This window comes from Rousettus aegyptiacus, unplaced genomic scaffold (genome assembly GCF_014176215.1).
Source record: "Rousettus aegyptiacus isolate mRouAeg1 unplaced genomic scaffold, mRouAeg1.p scaffold_m13_p_13, whole genome shotgun sequence".
In the NCBI taxonomy this organism is placed as follows: Eukaryota; Metazoa; Chordata; class Mammalia; order Chiroptera; family Pteropodidae; genus Rousettus; species Rousettus aegyptiacus.
This window is the reverse complement of record NW_023416288.1, coordinates 3,774,418-3,796,774: the sequence shown is the minus strand read 5'-3', so window position 1 is coordinate 3,796,774 and position 22,357 is coordinate 3,774,418.

The following is a 22,357-nucleotide window of genomic DNA, read 5'->3' as shown; positions in this document are numbered from 1 at the left end:
ATAAAATTATAAAGTAATTTTCCTAGGTTACTTAACTCCAAGGAAATGGTAGAACCATAATTCAAATGTAGACAGAATATTCCTAGCAACTAACCACTACACATTTCTGCCTTGAGTCAAAGAAAGAGAAACACCAATTCTTATAACAGATGACAAAATGTAGGAAAGCAAATTAAAACACAATACCATTTCATACTTACTTGATTGTCAAGAGTTAAAATTTGACAATAGCAAGAATTGGCGAAGCTATAAAATGACAGGAATTCTTACAGACTTCTGCTGGAATATAAATTGTTGAAACTATCTGGAAAGCAATATGTCAATATCTAGTAAAGCTGAAGCAATAAAGTAATTTTGCCTCTAGCTATACACCAGAGAGACATCCCAGCAAGTACAGAAGGACAAATGTGCAAGAATGCTCAAAGAAATATTGCTCTTAATAGGAAAAAAAAAAAAAAAAAGGAAAACACCTAAATATCCATTAATTGAAAAATAAATAAGTGTTTTGGTCAAACAACGGAGCAAAAGTTGTTGCCTGTTTAATAGCTTCACTGAAATTTAGCTTAAATACCATAAATTTCATCCATTTTAAGTGTACAATTGAATGCCTTTTAGTTCATCTACAGAGTTGTACAATGTCGCCACAATCAGAGTTTAGAAGATTTCCATTACCCTAAGAAAGATCCTTCATGCCCATTTGCAGTTTATCCCATCTTCCTCACCCCTAGCCTTAAGCAACTACTAATTTACTTTCTATATATAGATCTGTCTTTTCTGGACATTTCATATAAATGAAATCATAAAATTTGTAGTTTTGTATCTGGTTTCTTTCACCTAGCATAATATTTTTTGAAGTGCATCCATGTTGCGGCAGTATCAATGCTTAGTTCCTTTTATTGCTAAAGGAGTATTCTAATGAATGGGTAGACCATTGACTTTTTGGCTATTATGAATAATGCTGCTATGAACATTCACATAAAAGTCTTCGTATGGATGTACATTTTCATTTTTCTTGGGTAGAGGCCTAGGAGGGGCATTGCTTGGGAGTGAATGTTCCCAACTTTATTTGTACCAAGGACCTCTTTAGCAGTCTGATGAAACCTATCAACTTCTTCTCAGGATAATGTTTTTTAAAATTGTAATGCCTTTAAATAAAATATATAGGATTACAAAGAAATAAATTATGTTAAAATATAGTTATTATCAACATACTAAAAAAGTTATGGTAATATATGTGTTTTTATTAACCCATTAACTAATTAGATGGGGTAGCAAGATAAACAATTAACAATTTCAAAACAATTAATGAGCTTAGTCTATATTTCAAGATCCCTGTATTAACCATAATGGGATATGGAAATACCTGTGATTTTTATTGGTGCTAGTCGCTTGTTACTACTATGGTAGATTACTTATTTTTTAATTGAAGGAAATGCTAAATTTCAGTTAAAGGTTAGTGACAATTCTATTTTATATATTTTCCCCTACTCTGTGCTTGTTCTCAACCTATTAAGAACTTAAAATGTAATAGTATATTGGAGTGAAAATGAATGAAGTAGAGCTACTTATTTCTAAATGAATGAATCTTACATGTAATGTTTAATTTAAAAAGCAAGTTGCAAGAGAAAATATACACTATTATGCCACTTACATAAAGCTTAGTTACCTCCTAAATAACACTATTTGTTGTTTAGGCATTCATGCATATATGGTAAAGTATGAAGAAATGCATGGGAATGATAAACAACCAATTCAGAATGTTAATTCAGAGAGAGAGACAGAGATTTGTCCAAGGAGAGGGCGAGGGGGTTTCAATTTCACTTGTAATGATATAATCCTTATGCTGATAGGTACACAGGTGTTGGTATATTATTATATATGTTTATATTTTATTTTCAATGTATTTCTATATGTATGAACTATTTCATAAAAAATTTTTAAAGAATGAATTAACCTTTTTTAAAACATGTAAAGTATAGCCTCTACTTAACTATCAATTACAATATTCAAAATAGTAACACCTTAAATATAACTAAAATACTGTGCTATACTCAAAATTATAAAACTAAAAAATGGAAGATAAGAATTTATAACTTTTTTCCTCACATATCACTCCTAGTTGAGTTTTTGTCTAATTTTTAAAAGTAGCTTTTAAATGCTTTCAGAGATGTTTAATGTTCATTCTCTTAATATTTACTTTAACTTTTCTATTATTTGAACTCTCTGGACTTTCCCAAAACATCTCGTCTAGATAACTTTTTAATTTCATTACATTATTATTAGGGTTGATAGTACCTTTTGGTTGTAAGCAATGGAGACCCGACTCAAATTAGTTTAATTTTAAAAATGCTAGTTATTGGTTGAAATAATCGAAACATCCAAAGAAATTTCTAGCTTTTAGCACAGCTTAAATAATACTGCCAGGACTGCATTCACTCTCTCTCCACCTCTCACCTCTCTTCTTTCCTTCAGTGGTATCACTCTCCAGCAGGCCCTCTCGACATGGTAGCCCTTTGCAAAGTCCAGGTATACTTTATCGTTACTACTGCATCGTGTCTCATTGGATTGGCTTAGAGTCGTCTGCCAATCTCTGAACCAGTAACTGTGATGGAAATGCTGATTGACCCAGTTGGGGACATGTCTCCTAGAGCCTAGGCTAAGTTAATGGAGAGTCAGGCCCTCCAAAACCACGTGGACAATGAGGGAGTAAGAGGTGGATCCCCAAAAGAAAATGTACCAGAAGAAGGGAAAGCGAATGGTAAGCAGAAAAAACAACAAGTGCTCACTGTGTCAACTGAAGATTGAAATATTCTTCCATTGTCTAGCAATGGAGGTTCATGCTGGTATCACGTAGTTCTCCAGTAATTACAAGATGTCTAACAATATGTCTGAATGGTTTCTTTCGCTAAATGATGAATGCTGATCAGGGCTGTTTTTAGAAGTAGAATTCATGGTAAGATAATTTTAATTTGATCAATAAAAGTCTGGACTATTATAAAATAGAGGCCAGGACTCCCATGTTCTATAAAACTTAATAATATTAATGGTGTTTCCTATCCAGGTCTTCAGTTAGCTACTTCCATGATGAAGTCCTACATGAAAAATATATAACCTGAAAATCTTCCCAGTAAAGTTAAATAAAAAAAGAAGGATTTGTTTAATACTATTGGATTCAATGCTCTGTACTGATGTAATGGGAAAATTATTCAAGAACATTTCATTCTTAAGAAAATACTGTCCACATTATCGATGCCTTGATGTACTTGGGCTTATAAAAAACCATAATCTATGCTTTCTGAGCACATGACCTTGTTCGCAATTTCACCACAAATTTTATCTTGGAATTCAACAGCTGCTATTAGTGGTGCTTAAAAAGTAAGTTTTCTGAAACAAACAAGGATACAATTGTAGGTGATATCTACCCCACTTTCTTTCACAGTGTTCAAGGAAATTTTCTAAGGACATTATCTATTTATAAACACTCCTCCCATTGAAATAGGTAGCCAGTATTCTGCTTATCAGGGAATGAACTGAGATTAATAAATATTGATTTATTAAATATTGTTCACCTATAGTATACCGAGCACCATGGTAAGCCCTGGGGATATAAGAGTGAGACATGCAGACAAATAATTATAATATAGTGTGATAAATATTTTGATAAAGTAAATAATATGCATTGTGGTACTTACTACTGAGGATCAGCAAGACAAATGGCAGAGGTATTGGGAATGCTTCAATGGAGAATAAATGTCTTAGGGAAACTTGGGCTAAGTCTTAAGGACAAGCAAGAATTATCCAGGCAGAAGAGGTGGGGTGGAAATGGAAAGAATAATCTAAGCAGAATAAACAGAGAAATGAGCAAATATAGAGAGTTCAGCTAACTAAAAATAGGCTTAAATGAAGAATGCATGTAATTAAAGATATAGGCATTTCCTGGTAGGCCTTGAGAACGGTACCTACTAAAATATCTGTCAAGTGCCCACTGAGATATTATTCATATAATTGCAATTAATTGAATCTTAAAAACATTTTGAATCGGTTAACATTCTTGGGGGTGGTTACAGGAGAAATAGCAGTGATCTACATTTTAGTGTCAATTAGTTTAATCAGTTTACTACTGCTTATCATTTGGTCTATATCAAGGGTCAGCAAACCTTTTGTGTAAAGGACCAAATGGTAAATATTTTGGACTCTTCGAGCCATACAGTTTATGTTGCAACTACTCAACTCTGCAGTTGTATCATAGAAGCAGCCATAAGCAATACATGAGCAAGTGGATGCAGCTATGTACCAATAGAACTTGATTAACAAAATCAAGAGAACGTGATTCTCTGAGGTCTCTAGGTAATAGAGCTATGAATTAAACCAAAGGCTTTGCATTACACAAATAGTGCCCTTTCCTAGGCTTGCTGGCCAACAACAAACCTTGAACTTTGAGCATCTTCATGGACAGACAACACTACTCCTTATTTTTCTTTTAAATGGCTACCCCTCAGAGGCCACATAAGTGATTTCTCTGGAAATCTGTAATGAAGAGAGAAGAGAAACCTGCCCGTCCTTCCTTGATTCATCCCCTGCCTGGGAGAGGCAGCAGATAGGAATCCTGTACAGCTCACCAGCTTTTTTTATTCCAGTGTTAACCCTCCCTTTCAAAGCATCCCACTTCCTCTTCTCCTCTTCAGGCTGGCCTGCGCATGGCACACATTTGTGCTTGGAAATAATTTTGGCTATATGCAGTTTACAGGGAACACTGCATTCCAATTCTGAATTTATTTCCCTCCCCTCATGCCCTCCCCCAAATATAGTAAATTATAGTTAGGGTTTAAACCTAAACATAAGAGCCTATTTCACACATTACATACCTAAAATATAGCACTATTCCACTGCTAAAAGTTCTGTCATGTTTAGTAAATGTGTGGGTCTTGGACCATGAAACTTACTCTGAAAGGCATAAAAATAAGAACTAGAAATACCAAGCCTTTGGGGAGGGAGGAAAAAGAATAAAACTGGCTACCTTTAATAATTTACTTCTCTCATTCCTCATTTGAATTTGAGAAAACATTTAAAGCTTAGAGGGAACTTGCTCATGCCAAACAATTTATCTCTATGAATTCCTTTTTTGTGCACTTCACATGTCAGAGACGCAAAATAATGCCACCATTACTTGCCAGTTGCATGAACTTTGATCTCAAATGGGTCATGAGTCAGTTTCAAACAAAGCACTAAATGTGAAATGATAAGCAACTTCCATGCCTATGATATTACGAGATTTTATTTTTCACATAGTGGACACAATGGCATATTTTTGTCCTAATTTTTCAATTAAGGACTATAATATGGATATTACTCAAAGTCGGGGACAGGCCTAACAATTTTGTTGAAAATATAAACTTCTCAGCATTACACAATCCAGTATATCTTATTTCCTGATAGTTTAATGGACATTTCATTGTTCATTAATATTAAAGCATTTAATAAGAGAAATACCATTGACCAAATTTGTCTTATAATTGAAAATCTAAGATTTTAAGAGCTTAAAAGTGGGCACTGTTAAGACATGATTTCACAAAGTTATTGCTGAAACTGCAGGTACCAATGTAAAAAGTAATAATTTTAAAAGCCTTAACTTAGCCAAATTCTCTATTATTTATAAAATTCATATGTGTTAAATATCACACATTTTACATTAAAATGTGAGTTAAGGCATTTATAACAATAATAATGCTGTAGCTTCAGTATCGAGATATGTAAATTTGGACCCATGACTAAAAGTGCTCAAATTCAGTGGATTTGTAAATAATCAAGTGGTACAAATACTGTGACTATAGCATTAGATTTTTGGATTGTAACCAACTATCTCTAACAAAATCCTCACTCCTTTTGCAAGTACTGCTAGCCCTCTGTAGTTCTGATTATTCTAGAGGGCTTGAAAGTTTTGTTTTATGAGAACCCACAAACCTAAGGATCCATAATGTAGTTCTGACCAAATTTAATGTCTAATAACTATAAGTTATATGCTCATTTTTAAAAAAATGGTAGCTATGATTATTTTTAAAATATTTAAAATATATAATATCATATGTGTGTATGTATATGTGTATGTATATATATATGTGTGTATATATACATATACACACATATATATATAAGTTGGGCCAAATCGAAGCCTTTAAAATTATGACTACTATTATTTTGCACTACTATACGAAGCATGAACAGCAACCATTTGCAACCATGTCTTAAGAGTGATGAGTTTTATAACTCTTATTAAAGGTAATTTTTCAATTATAAGCAAATTTTGTTAATGGCTTTTCTCTCATTAAATTCTTTTTAATAAGACAAAATTACTTATGACATTGTTCCTCCTTTCTAGTAAAATTCCTAGTTCAGTTCACCAAACGACTGCCTGCAAGGTGGGTTTACAACTTTTTAAATTCACTTGTGAATATTTATTCTGGGTGGCATTTATGTGAAGTGTATTTGTAATACTGATAATCACAAAAATCTCCTTTCATTTTACAACAGTTTATAATTTAATTTAAGGGACACGCAATGATATAAACCACTAGCCACTTGCCTTTTCAGTTAAGGTAGAATTTAAGATGAATGTATTAAATAATTTATAATTGTTTTCTATGTTCAGTATGATTAATTTTACATCTTTGGGGTGTCCTAGGCGGAGAAAGCTGGCAAAAAGACTACAATTTATGGTCTTTTAATGCTTAGCCCTCAGATTTTCCACTGAAATACTCCCAGTGTTAAAAAATCCGTATATTTGAGATTGACTCTCAACTGTGTTATTTTCACAGTTCATGAAATTTTCACACTTTCATGAAAATAAAGTATAGCCACCTTGCTTTATTTTGCAGAAGACTTTCCAGTAGGCAAGCTATGGCTCTTCCATTTAAAGTGCCTGAAGGAAAGAGAGAGGATTTTCTCCAAGATTGGGCAGTTCAGAGGCTCCACATGACATGAGGTCTGAAATGCTTCCCCATCAGAAGGCCCAGGGACCTGGCACCCACAATGAGGACAGCATGCCCCTCTGTCCAAAGAATCCACACTCTCTGACCTGGATGGACAAGCCGATCCATACACAGGGTGACAGAGGCTGGTGAGTTATTGGGATCAAGCAGCTTCACTTGTTGACACGAAAACTCTAAACTTTGTATGTCAATAAGCTACACTTTTGGGGAGCTCAGTAATGTGCTTCTACCACAGCCCTTCTCCCTACCCCTGTTAATCATTGAACTCTCTTTTTCTGAATTTGAGAGTGAGTCATGGCTTTAACTCTAGGACAGCCTGATAAAAGTCCAGCTTCAGTGACCTGCCCTGGGATTTCCAGGTCAAAGGAAAAGGAAAAAAGAAGGGAAAATGACAACAACTGCCAACTTAAAAGAGGCCCTGTGACAAGAGTTAATTGTTGAAAAATAATGTTGACCTCACAATGACCTCACTACACCACAGCACTCCCTGCTCATAGATAAACTGAGCATATACCAAGCTATAACATCTGTAAGTAGGATGGAACTTCTTTTGCGCACCACATTTTGAGTTTTGCTAATACAAGGTATACTAGCTAATCTTGATTGGGACAACTATTGTCCTGATATGTATAAAGCAACTGGTTCACTGAGGTTTCAAGTGAGCATGTGTGACCAGTTCCCTAAAAGAGGAAATCATAGGTAAACCCTCAAAGATTTCGAAGGCCCCAGCTTAGTGATTACATCTTCCAAAAGTTACTATTAATAAAACTGGGCATGATTTCGTTGTCTAAGAGGTATTTATTTTATTTAGGTCATTTTATAAATTCAATTGTTAGTATTTTTAAGAAATCTTGAAGCCAGAATGATGAGGGTTTCTTTCTTGACTGAAGTGATACAAACAAGGAATTCTGAACTTGGGGAAGAAGAAAATCACATATCAAAGATTCAATAATCAGAATAATTTTCCAAATTATCCTGGCAAATGAAATGAGAGCAGAATATGTTAAATTAGGTTAATTAGGGCAAAATGCTGTAGATGATAGAGGCTCTGTTAATCCCTCTGGCGACCAAATCAAAACTGTAACAGGAACAACGAGCAGCAGTAAGGAAAAACACCTGGGATCTTGATGAACAAACCATACAAATAGGGAGAAATCCAAGAAATCACCCTGAAGTGGCAGAAGGTGGGGTGGTGCAAGGATGTGGGGCTGCCTGGTCTCCAGCTGCTGAGTGAGACAGAGGCTTTGGCAGCGGCAGAAGCCTCTTAAAGAAGTCACATCTGCAAGCAGATCTTCGCGACGATGGAACTGCTCGCTCTGAGCACCAGGGCCAATTTCGCTGCACGTGGGGGACACCAGGGACTTACAGGGAGGCAGTGTCAGAGGGAGGGCTGAGGTGAGACTCGCAAGGTTCAGAAGTGCCAGCGGTATCCATCGTTCCCTGTTGAACCCTCCCTTCTGCCAGGGCAAGGACACAGTGCCCCGCCATAGCTGTGACATCATCAAACTGGATAACAGAGGTCGCTCCACCCAGAGGTTTCCCTGAAACTATGCCTCCACCAACTCTTGGCCCCATCCAAACCACAACCAGGTGCATACTCAGAGAGTCATGTGTTCCTTCCTGAGCAGCGCCTAGACTCACACTGGAGGCAGCCTCGTTTTCTGGTGCAGCCTTTTGAGGTGGCTCTGGAGGGGCACAGGCTTGGACTAAATTTGGCCTGCAGTTGAACCACTCTCGGGGCTGTGCCACTGGACACCTCAATCCACACCAATCCGCACCAATAAGACTGGGAGACTTAGGAGCTTTGCTTAGTACATAGAAACAGACATGGAAAGGCAGCTGAAATGGGAAGGCAAAGAAGTAGAAAGCATATAACAGAACAGAACAGAGATCCAGACATAATGGAGTCAAGTAATCTAATAGATGCAGAGTTCAAAACACTGGTTGTAAAAATGCTCAATGAACTTTTGAGAAGTGTAGATAAATTCAGCAACGATAAAATACATAAAAATGGAAATAGAAATTATAAAAGGGAACCAGTCTGAAATGAAGAACACATTATCTGAGATGAGAAGTATATTAAATGGAATAAACAAAGGAATAAACAAAGTGAATTTTAAAAAGGATCAAATGCCCTATCTAGAGGATGGGAAAGCCAAGGACATGCAATCAGAATGGCAAGAGATAAGATGTCAAGACTATAAAAATAATTTAAGGAGTATATGGGACACTATTAAGGCTCCAAATATTCGTCTGATTGGCGTAACTGAAGAAAATCAAGATGTTGAACAGCTGTTTAAAGAAATAATGATGGAAAACTTCCCTAACCTGGTGAAGGAAATGGACGTAAAACCCCAGGAAGCTCAGAAAATTCCAAAAGTCAGGGATCCAAAGAGGCCCACACCAAGACACATCATACTTAAAACGCCAAAGGTTAAATGCAAAGAAAGAACCTTAAAAACAGCAAGAGAAAAAGTTAATTACTTATAAGGGAATGCCCATAAGACTGGCAGCTGATTTCTCAAAAGAAACTATGCAGGACAGAAGGGCATGGCAAAAAATACTCTACAGGATAAAGACCCAGGATCTACAATCAAGGATACTTTATCCAGCAACGCTATCATTTAGAGTTGAAAGACAGATAAAGAGCTTCCCAGACAAAAATAAGCTAAAGAAATTCATCACCAGCAGGCTGGTATTACAGGAATTAGTGGGAGAACTTCTTTAAGAAGAAAAAATATGTTATCAGAAACAGGAATAAAGAATGGTAACAACTACATTCCTAAGTGGAAAAGAATTAAGTGCTCCAACTAAAAGGTAGAGTGGAAGAAAGGATAAGAAAGCAAGACCCCTACACATGAAAAGGAAGGGGATGGAAAAAGACATTGCTTTGATGGACCTAGAAGGTATTTAAGTCAGAGAAAGATAAACACTGTATAATTTCACTTATATGTGGAATCTAAGGAATAAAAAGAATAAACTAATCAAAAATAGACCTACAAATATAGTGGACAATTTGATGATGGTCAGAGAGGAAGGAGGTTTGGGGGGCCGAGAGAATGGGGCGAAGGGTTAAAGAAGTACAAATTAGTAGCTGATAGATGGTCATGGGGATGGAGAGCATGGCATAGGGAATGCAGTTAGTATTAATACATTGGCTAGGTGGAGGAGGGTCAAGGGAGGAAAGGAGCAATTGGGGAGATTGTTTTATGAACTTTATAGATGTCTAACCAATGTACTGTATACTTGATACTAATTAAAATAAATTAATTTAAAAAAACAGTGAAGAAATAACAGCTTATTCAAAAAATAGGTTAATATGTGGTTTTTACAGTCAAATGTATTGTTCGACATGATTACTAAATTAAACAATATACATATAAGATGAATTTCAGGGACTAAGGAAGCCCTAAGGTCAGCTCTTACCATTAACTGAGCAAACCCTATATGCTGTTCCAAATTCCAATGACAAGTCTGTTACTGCCGAAATTTATTTTCTAAATTGCTTATTATTGAATGATAAACTATGAAAAGGGGTCAGGGAAATAAAAAGACAATAAGGGTTTAGTAGCAGTCCAGTAGTCTAATTTTAGTATAGTTTCAGGCCATAAATATTACATTTTCTTAATATTCTGTACCTGAGAAAACACTTGCATGCACGAGTACTCATTTTATTTAATTTTCAAAATAAATCCATGAGGTTAGTATTACCATTTCATTCTATAGATGTCAATGGTGAGGCTCAGTGAGTTTAAGAGCATTCTACAGAGATTCATTCAAATGACTGACTACAATATGCCAAGCATGACCAGTAAAATTTCTTTGCCATTCCAGTGCCATGCCAAAGTAACCTCTGACATTCTGATAGCTAGAAAGCAATAGATTTATTTAACTCCTGAAGTACTAATTAGAGGCAAAATTGTGAGCTGCAGCTGAGAGCCAAGTAACCCCTTCCCACCACAGGGCCTTCTCTGGACTTGCTCTCTCTCTTTACCTGTGTTCCACCATTTCCACTTCAATTAATTCTTATTTGAAAAGCAATCTTTAAAAAGAAAAGTATATTCTTAAGAAAAATAAAAAAGATAAGCCTAATTAATAAAAAAAAAGGAAAGAAAGGAAAATGTGGTTTTAAAAGAGAGATTCAACTACAGATATGGAAGAGATTGTAGAAAATGTGGGAGAAATCTGTGCAACCCAATGGCAACAAAATTGAAAATCTATAGGGAAATGGTAATTTTCCACCAAAATACAAATTAGCAAAATTAGTGTAAGAATGAAAAATCTGAACAACCAATAATCATAGAAGGCAACTAAAGATATGCCTTTAAGCTACAAGCCCAGTCGGTATTACAGATCTATTTAGTCTTTAAAAACTGATGATTGTGTCACTTAATATACTCTTGCTCTTAGTAAAATGTATTAATCTCCATTTTATACAGACAGCATGACCTTATTAATTAAACTCAAGAGTAAAAACAAGAAACATAAATTGGTTTTGCTTATAAACATAGATGCAAAATTCTAAGTAAAATATTATCCATCTAATCTAGCACCAAATAAAAATTCTAGGTATGCAAGGATGGTTCAATATTTTAAAATCTTTCAAGATAATTTACTCCACCAACAAATTGAGTATGAAATTATTATTGTTATGAGTATAACAATAGTGTATTAAAACAAGATTTATCAAAATTCACCATCCATTTCTAATTTTAAAAACTTCCAAATAAAATAGAAGTAGAAGGATATATACAGACTGATTGACACAAACCAATAGCCAATATTAAACTAAAGAGTAAAATGCTAGAGCCATTTCTGTGAAAATCAGGAACAATGCAGAATGTCCACATCAACATTATCGTACAACATCATTTTAGAGCTGATTTTTTAAACAAAAAAATTCATATAAATATTGGAAAATAAAATTTTTATTCTTTGTTGCAGGATAAGATTACTGATATTGAAGCTCCAAGAAATTAGTAAGTTAATAATAAAAAAGGAATATATATATCGAGGTAATATATAAAAATATTTAGTTTCTCTTTATATTAGCAATAACCAATAGAATAACATAGCATATTGATAACATATAGAATAGAAACATCACTCATAACAGCACTAATTATGACAAAACATACATGAAGAAAAATATTAAATTGTACTAAGAAACCTAAAGACCTGAACATACTGAACGATATACCCTGATTCTGAATGAGGAACTTTAACCTCATAAAATGTTACCCTTTCAAAATGAATATGTTAATTTAATTCAACTTAAATAAACATATTTTGGAGCTGAGTAATATTTTAAAGGTCAATTGAAAGTGTCTGCAGATAGCCAAGAAGACTCTGAAAAAGAGAATTTTAATATGAGATTTGTCTTGTCAGGTAATAAATATAATATAATGCTATTATAACAAAAATAGTATAAATAGACAATAAAATAGAGAGTGAAGGAAAAACCACGTATAAGTAAATTACAAAGGTAGCATTCCATTTACAGGAGAAAGTAGAACTTATTTAATATATAGTGTAACTACAGTAGGCAAGTGGTCTAGAAAAAAATAAAATTCATTTCCTATCTCACTAATGTACAGAAATAAATTATATATGGGCTTAAATTTAAAGTAAAATATGAAGCTATTAGTTTGCATAATTGTGGGGCAGAGGAAATTTTCATAAGTAAGATAGTAAATTCAGGAACCAATAAGTAAACTAATAAGCATAGATTTTTTCCCCAGCTTTATTGAAGTATAATAGACAATTAGTTGCTCATTTTTACATTGTATAATTCATGAGTTTTTTCATTATAGTGGCATACAATAATTGCCACTATAACTGCCACAAGTGTCAGTTGTACAGAATAGTGACTAGAGATCTATATAACTCACAAAGTAATCATTCTACTTCCCCCTTACATATTTATTACAACATTATTGACTATTTTCCTTATGCTACACTATATCTCCATGACTATTTTGTATCTATCCATTTGTACTTCTTAATCTCTTTGCCCTTTTTCACCATCTCCCCCAAACACCACTCCTATCTAGTAGCCCTCAAAATATTCCTTGTATCTATGAGTTTGTTTCCATTTTTCTTGTTGTTTAGTTTGTTCTTTATATTCCACATGTACATGAAAACATGTTATTTGTCTTTCTCTATCTGACTTCATTCAACGTGATACCCTCTAAGTCCATCAAGGCAATATCTTTTTGAATCCCCTTCCTTTTAGTCTGGGTGTGTTTTTTAATCTGAAGTGAGTCTCTTTTAGGCAGCAAATATAGGGGTCTTGTTTTCTTATCCATTCAGCTTCCCTATCTTTTGGTCGTAGCACTTAATTCTTTTCCATTTGAGGTACTTGATAGATATGTAGTTATTACCACTCTTTATTCATGTTTTTGATACATGTTTTTTCTTCTTAAAGAAGTCCCTCTAACAATTCCTGTAATAGTGGCTTGATGTTGATGAATTCCTTTAGCTTATTTTTGTCTGGGAAACTCTTTATCTGTCCTTCAACTCTAAATGATAGCGTTGCTGGATAAAGTATCCTTGGTTGTAGATTCTGGGTCTTTATCCTGTAGAGTATTTTTTGCCACACCCTTCTGTCCTGCATAGTTTCTTTTGAGAAATCACCTGCCAGTCTTATGGGTGTTCCCTTATAAGTAATTAACTGTTTTTCTCTTGCTGTTTTTAAGATTCTCTCTTTGTATATTACCTTGGGCTTTTTAATTATGTTGTGTCTTGGTGTGGGCCTCTTTGGGTTCATTTTTTAAGGGACTCTTTGAGCTTCCTTAGGTTGTATGTCTATGTCCTTCACCAGGGTAGGGAAGTTTTCCATTATTAATTCTTCAAATATATTTTCAACTTCTTATTCTCTCTCTTCAGGTACCCCTATGACATGGACATCGTTACCCTTAATTTTGTCCTATAGGCTTTTACAATTATCATTATATTCTTGGTTACTTTTTTCTTGCCATTCTGGTTGGGTATCTTTGTCTTCCTCATCTATATTGGTAGTTCAATCCTGTTCTTCATCCACTCCGTTGATTCCCTCTAATATATTCTTCATCTTAGATAATGTATTCTTCATTTCTGACTGGTTCCCTTTCGTATTTTCCATTTCCATTTTTATGTGTTTTTTTTTTATATCTTTCTTAAAGTTATCACTGAATTCATCTACACTTCCCATAAGTTCATTGAGCATCTTTATAACCAGTGTTTTGAGCTCTGCATCTGTTAGATTGCTTGACTCCATTTTTCCTGTATCTCTGTTCTGTGCTTTCATATGATTTCTGCTTCTTTGTCTTCCCATTTCAGCTGCCTTACTGTGTCTTTTCTATGTACTAAGCTAAGCTCCTAAGTCTCCCAGTCTTATTGGTATGGATTTGTGAAGTAGGTGTCCAGTGGCACGGCCCCAAGAGTGGTTCAGCTGCAGGCCAAATTTAGCCCAAGCCTGTGCACCTCTGGAGCCACCTGTTAAGATTCAGCAAACAATCCACAGATGCTGTGCTTATAGTTACCTCAAAAGGCTGCACCAGAAAATGAGGCTGCCTCCAGTGTGAGTCTAGGCGCTGCTCAGCAAGGAGCACCTGGCTCGCTGAGGACACATCTGAATGTGGCTTGGATAGGGCTGCAAGTTGGGGGAGGTGGGGTTTCAAGGAATCCTCTGGGTGGAGCGACCTCTGTTATCCAGTTTGACGATGCCTCAACTATGGTGGCGCTGGGTCCGCACACTGCGAGCAGGGAGGGCTCAACAGACGAACAATGGATACCGCCAGCCTTTCTATACAGAGCAAGCCTCGCCTCCAAGCTCTCACTCCCACAACTCGGAACTCCTTTTGCCCCTTTGAGCAGCCAACCAGGCTCTGGTGCTCAGAGAAAACAAGGCCTTCACTGTGGAAGTCCGGTCGTGGACACGGCTCCTTTAAGAGGTATCTGCAGCTGCCGGCTGCCACTGCTTTAGCCTCTGTCCCACTGAACTGCTGGGGACTGGGCAGCCTTGAATCTTTGCCCCATCTTACCTCCAAATGTTGCAGGGTGATTTCTTATTTCTCTCTCTAGCAGTAGGGCTTGTTCATCTAGATGCCTGGTGACTCTGCTTGCTGTTTGTTCCATGTTTCCATCACAGCTTTGATGTGGTCACAAGAGGGGATGAACAAAGCTTCTAGCAAACATAGATCTTATATAATAATTTAAAAGGCTTCTAGGGCAAAGTATATTATAAAAACGATATATGTGGAGTGGGATTTCAGTACAAGTAAGGGAAAGAAACTTTTTCTCTTTATACCCTTCTGTACTGTTTGGAATGATTTTTTTTGAATGAGGAACATGTATTCATTTTTTAAAATATAATAAACTAATTTCAGTGATTAAAAGTAACATAATGTCACCCTTCAATGAATATTTAAATTTTAATGGACAATTCAGAACTTTTTATCTAGGAAGAATAAGTTTACTTTATTGACCACCAGGCCAATACAAGAGAAACTCCTCAAAACATACCTTATACACTCATTAACCTGGTCTATCTACTCACAACTCTTTTCAAATATTTTTTCTCATGTATAGAACTTCATTTCTTGAACTTTAAAGCTTTGCTGTCAGGATTCCAAGGCAGCTGGGAGGGAAATTTAGTGTTAAGAGGATAATCCATGAAATGTGGAGAAAAGAGATTAGTAAACACATCATATACATCTATTAATACTGTTCATATCACTCCACCACATGTTTTTTGTATCAGGCTGATTCACAGATCAGAAAGAACCAGAAAACTCTGTGTCGAAATTATTTGTTGTGTTCATGTCTTAAGAAAACCTAAAGTCAGTGATTGCATTTCACAAGGCCACTGTGAAAAGCCAGTTGCAGCTTTCTCACTTCGTGTTACCCACACAAGGTAGACATTGATCATATGAAGAACAGACAATAATACTGATAGAATATATATTCTGCTGTTATTCCCATAGCCAAGTCCACCTGACTACAATAATTAATAAAAATGAGAAATCGTTTACTTACAAAAGTCTTGCCATAATATCTGAACTGGGTGGACATGGGGAAGCACAAAGAAACAACAGTTATTTATTATTTGGAAGTCCTCTTTACATTGTCTTAATAAATCACACATCAAATAAATACTTTTGAAGGAAAAAAATTACATGAACTGAGAGTTGAATGTCAGGTTGAGAAGGGAATCTTAATTGGAGAATAGTGGTCCTTAATGGATATGGATGACACTTTTAAGTGTGGTTATCACTTCCTTTCTCTCTCACATCTCGCTCCCAACACAAAGTGATAATTGCTTTAAAAGTAAAGTAGTTCTAGATACACTGATTAGGTATTCTTTTTCCCCAGAGGCTATAAGTAGCAAATCTCAACACCTAATGAATCATGTTATTTCTCATCTCATTTAACAAACTCTAAGAGGCACCTAAAAATCTCTTACCGGGTATTCATTTATCTCAGTAAAAATGTTTGAGGTTGAAGTCTAGCCCAGAAAATGGAACAGAAAGATCAGGAAAGGGAAATTATATAACTGTCATCAATGATAGTCTGCTCTTCTGGACCTGAGTCATGCTGATATTTCCTTTTTGAGAAAAATGTAAAAATCATCAAAAATTTAGAAATCTAAATAAAATATAGACAAACGTTGAGTGTCCTGAATGAACTCATTGTAAAAGAGATAAAAGAAAATGAGAAAAACGTTCTACATAAGGGTTTTTCACAAAAATGAAATAAACACTTGCAACATTCATAGAAGGGACAGAAGATAATTGTAGTCAATTTTATTATACTCCTACTCCTGAGAAAATATCTCAGTCCAGGAAATGAGTTCTGAGATCCTTCCTGTATGTGATAATATGTCCCACTGAGCCTAATCGTCATTAAATGCCCTACTTTCACACAATCTAGGAGTGGATATGCATTTTTATTGATTTTTATGTACCACACCTTCTGTTCCAAAATGGACTTAAGCTAGCTTAAAAAGACCCATAAATTGCAACGAGACCTTCTAAATTAAAAGTATGGGCAAAGAAGAAAGGAAAATAGTTAGGAGCAAAAATAGAGCTAAAAAATATAAGCCAAAGACATTATAATAACCTTACTCTTGTTATTCGTGGGCCACAGATGTAGTGCTAAGCTCTCTAGCAGTGACTGAGAAAGGGAAGAAATCAAACTCTGGTATATCCTTATAGAAGGAAAAGTCCCAATGAATCTCCAGCATTGGCTTAAATTATTTTACTTGTAATAGAAGTACAAATACAGTGGTAGATAGAGTTTAACACTCGTAAAAATCTAATGAAGTAAATAATACCAATACCCCTTTTTATAGATCAGGAAACCAAGGAACAGAGTGGTTATGTATCTTGCCCAAGATCCAATGTCTAGTAAGGGATAAAGTAAGATGTTACTAAGTGTGCTCTTAGATAAACAAAGCATAGATTGTGTGTTTATAGCATTTAAATATCCAACTATATGAAACAAATTTGATTGAACACAAAGCTAAAAATACAAGCCTGCTAACAATTGTAGTGTTATGTGATAAATGATGTTTGAAACAAAGACTTGTGACACTACTAAGGAATTGAGTGCTCAGATGAAAGTTCATTTAAGTTTGGCATGATACGGTTTGATGACTCATTCTCCTTTCATTTTTCTCTAATTAGACTACCGAGAAACTTAGTTCATATGGCCTATTGTGATACTGTTTGGCCTTCCTTTGGTGAGAAGACGACATTGATGTATCAAGCACACCAGTGTTCTTATCTCATCAGTTGTCAACAATTCACAAATATCACTTGGCATCAACTCTGTTGGAAGCACAAACAGGAATTCAAGCAGTGAAACTGTGGAACGGTTTTCAATTATAAGATACAAATTGTCCAAAATATGCTTGTATTAATTTGTTTCCTAGAATTTAAAGAAAAACACAAAATTTAAACATTTTGTGAATAACTCTCAAGTCCCCTCTTTTGAGAAAAACTGGTTTTGGAGGAAACATATTTGACAATGTTCTTAATTTTAAAAATAAATAAATTGTTTAGGTATTACTAATCTTCATACTAGAAGACAGTTATTTCTCATGGGTATATAAAGAGAATAGTATAGAATTAATAATGATTTTGGCTATCTACAGAAAAAGACAAGGATCTTGAAAATATAGTGATGATGTCACACCAAAGGACAACTCAGTAAAAATAACTGATGATCTGGTTTGGTTTGAAGATATATTTTTAAGTAGAGAAAAGCCTATCTTTGTGGAAAGAAGACTGTGGCAATCAACTCACAGATATCAAATACCTGAATTCAGCAAGCATATGTTGTTGACCAAATACAGACAGATTCATGGACTTTAAAAGAAGCTTTTCCATAGAAAGCTAAAGAGCCCAACAATAACTTGAACCTAAATAGATACATTCCATTTCTATTCACAAATGGGCTGAGAAAATATTCCTTGGACATGTACCATCCAAGAATATGTATTTATATGATGTCCTTAAGCTTGGAAATCAACAAGACCTTAAAGATTCAGTATTTCATTTGTGCCCTTTTTCAGTACCATTAACAGTTAGGATAGGATGTCTTCAGCATGACTTACACAGTAATAAAATGTATTTTCTCATATAATAAAATGTCTAATATAGGTTGGGTTTCAGGGTTGGCTAATTTAGCAGCTTGAAAAAGTCCAGGCCCCATGTTCTTTTCATCTCAGTGCTTTGCCTTCCACAGTGTGGACATTTCCTATGACAGATTTCCCCAGCAATCAGAGCATAGTTACCAGTAATAAGAAAGGTACATGATTCCTCATTTATATCCAGCAGAGAGCAAATGAGAGTTTCTTCCCCAATTATGCAATAAGATTACTTACTTTTAGTCTGATTGGCCCAACATAGGTTCCATTACCAAGACAATGTCGTGAACTGATTTCTTAAGCCAGGTTAGTAAACCAACCCAGTTGAGAGACACCATGTTTGATTCAGACTAGTTAAAGCATAAAGAGCCTTGTGCTGGGGTCACCTTTCCCTAAGTCACATGGGCTGCATTTTGTGGAAGCCTGCATAAGACTTTCACTCTGCGAAGGGGTAAGTAGGGATAGGATCCCGGGTAGATAATCAACAGGCCTGGCAATAAAACCCTTTCCTGAGAATATCAACATTTTGTCCTGTGTCCTGACATATCTTGTACAGACTATAGGGGGCAGTAGTGGCTCAGTATTCAATGAATTTCTGTCATGTAGTAAAGAGATACTACTTCTCTGGAGAGGTGTTTTTCTTTAAGAATCATACAGCATTTGCTATCACTAAATTATAACTGATATTTTCATCAATTAAAATCACAGCTACATTGGGTCGAACACATACAAATAATGACTGCTTCCTTTTATCAGTATCTTATTATAGGATCTTTCTGTATCTTGGACAATTTGCAGAATGATTTGAGTTAGCAAGAACAGTTTACACATTTGATTAAAATATTTTCCCTACCAATCATTTGCTGACTATTTGCTATAGAATGGGTAAACAGACAAAAGATACTTCTATATATTTATTCTATACAAAGCAGCATGGTTAACATTAACCTTAAATGTTAAAAATGTTAGAAAGATGAGCTAATAAATATATCAATTACTGATTTAACCAAGAAGACTTCTTGAATGAGTTCGACTCTGAGAAAGAGATGAATGAAAGGTCAAGATGGAGAAGGAAGGTATTACAGATAAACAGACTCCAGTGGACTAAGAAAGAAGGCCTGCCGGGGTGGTGACTCTCTGGGAAGATAGCAGGATGAAAGAAAGAGTCATGGGACTAGTTCACTGATAACTCAGGTTGGATTCTGAATTACTGAGTAATGAAAAACCTAGTGAAGGAGATAGGGATAAAACTAACATTTGTTTGTTGTCTAAAAGGTGCCAGACACTGTTGGATACTTAATATATTTATTTTTGTAAATCCTCACAAGAACAAGCAAAGTAAGTTTTATCATTATCACCCTCTTTCTCAGAAAACTGAGAATCAAAGATGTCAAGTAAATTGTTCAAGATAAGACAGCTAGTAATTGGCAGAAGAATTTTAATCCAAGTCTGTTTACTCCAAATCCTGAGCTTTTCTCACTGCATAAAGTTGTCTCCTGTTGGAAGAAACTGAGCATTTAGAATTGACCACAGGCTGTTGGTGAGAGAACTGAGGGAGGGTACTCCAATTATTTAAAAGAGGGGGTGGTTGGTGGCTATCAGATAGGGCTTGTGTATAATTCTTGATTATAGAGATCTAGATGAGATAATGTACATGTTACTCACAAGCAATTAAATATATAAGGCAAAGGATCCTAAAGTATCTCCAGGTTCTTTGTTTGGTTAATTGAGCAAATGATTCTGCTTCCAACCAAAATATAGAAGACAAAATGTCAGGAATTAATTGTCATTGTTATTAAGAATAGTGATTGGGCCAAGAAACATTTGAAAAATATTTTTATTTGTAGCCCTATGGGTAATATTCTGCAGACCTCTCACTTAGGAACAGAGCTAAATTTCAGGTTTTCTTAAAATGTGCTTCATACCTAACCCACTTAGAATTTCTCATTTGAAAAAAAGATTGAGTTGTTTCCCTTCTTATTATATAGATTAATGGTTTAAGAAAGATATCTATCACTTATATGTGGGATATAAACCTAAAAACACAAACGAACAGGACAGAGACTCATGGACATGGACAATGGACTAGTGGTTACCAGAGTAGGGGGAGGGAGAGGAAGGAGGTAGATGGGGTAAAAGAGGTCAAATATGTGGTGACAGAAAGAAATCTAACTATGGGAGGTGAACACACAGTTTAAATGTATATATGCCTTACTGTTAAAGTGTACAGCTGAAACTTATTGGATTTTGTTAACCAATGTCACCATAAAAAATTCATTCATTCATTCATTTTTAAAAAATTATAAGAAAATAAGGATATCTAAAAATATAAATTATTTTACTTTAAAGTTTGGAGTCTAACAAACTGAGTATTTTTTCAAGGTGAATTGACAAAACTAAAGTGTGAATATTCACATTACAATATAATTCATGGTAGTACTCCATGAAATAGCAAGTTCTCCTTGTCAACTTTAAATACATATTCAGTTCACATTCTAAAGTCCTATCTCTTTTGATTCCATATGTTACAGCTGAGGTTTACATGGTCTGTTCTCAATGGAAAATTTCAGGGCCCCGAGATCCTATTACTCGCTTTTGAAAAAAACTTTTTCATGATTTAATTTAAGAGGTGCATGGTAAATGCTTGTTGAATGACAGCATGTTTTTTAAATGAAAATTTAGCATTTTATGTTAGTACTGTTGGAAAGTGCTGCTGGCTCCTCTGCTTTCTGCTGTGTGACTTCAAACAAATTCTTTCACATTCCGAATGGTGTCAATGAAGCCTTCTGAACACAGTCACTGTGAAGACAAACAGCAATATGTGCAAAAACACCATACATATTATTTATTTTATTAAATAAATAAGTTACAGTAGTGTAAATATTTTAGACAGCATGCCGTTAAGCACCTTAGCCATGTCAACAGGGCAAACCTTGATACTCTACTCTGAGGATGTGAGTGTATAAAAAACCTTCTCTCCTAACATATGCTATAATCCAACTGTCTTATAAATTCAGACCAGCAACCCTCAAAAGATTCCTTCTTTCCAATAAAATGAAGTTTAATAATAATAAAAAATGGGAGAAAAAAGTCAAGAAACTAATATACACTTTCTAGACTATCAGAGTTGTTTATTCCCCCTTTCCCTTGTCTGTTGACATTCCCTTGAGCAAAGAAGCTATTTCTTTTGATTTTTGCCATACATCCACTCTGTACAACTCGAATCAATGATGGTATAACTCTCAAATGAATTAAGTAAGTTTTGAACTAAAATCAAATGTCAATGTTAAGGGTATATATAAGATATAAATAAGAACTCTATTGGGGGGAAGAACTTGAGGACATAGAGAAAAAGAATAATGAGGGTAGCTTGGAGATTTGGAGGGCAGGAGGGAACAGAAAAATCAGAAAGGCCATAACTGTTTGAGTGTCCAGCAACAGTTCCTATGATGAATTCTAAAATTATGATCCTCTCAGACACAAATGCTTCTCCAAACCTCCATTCCTCTCAAGTACAATGCAAGAAAGTATTGTTTAGACATTGTCTATAAGAGCTGCTATGGTGCTAGGAAACAGAGAAAAAATATAGAATTAGCTCAAAGTTCAATGTTGTTTGCATATAGATTTAGGCCATACTACAAAATCCATACTCGTGACCTTGTCCTGAATCCTGATCAATGGAGACAACGACAACAAAAAAAAAAAACCAGGGAGGAGGGAGAATCAGAAAACTTTGGCC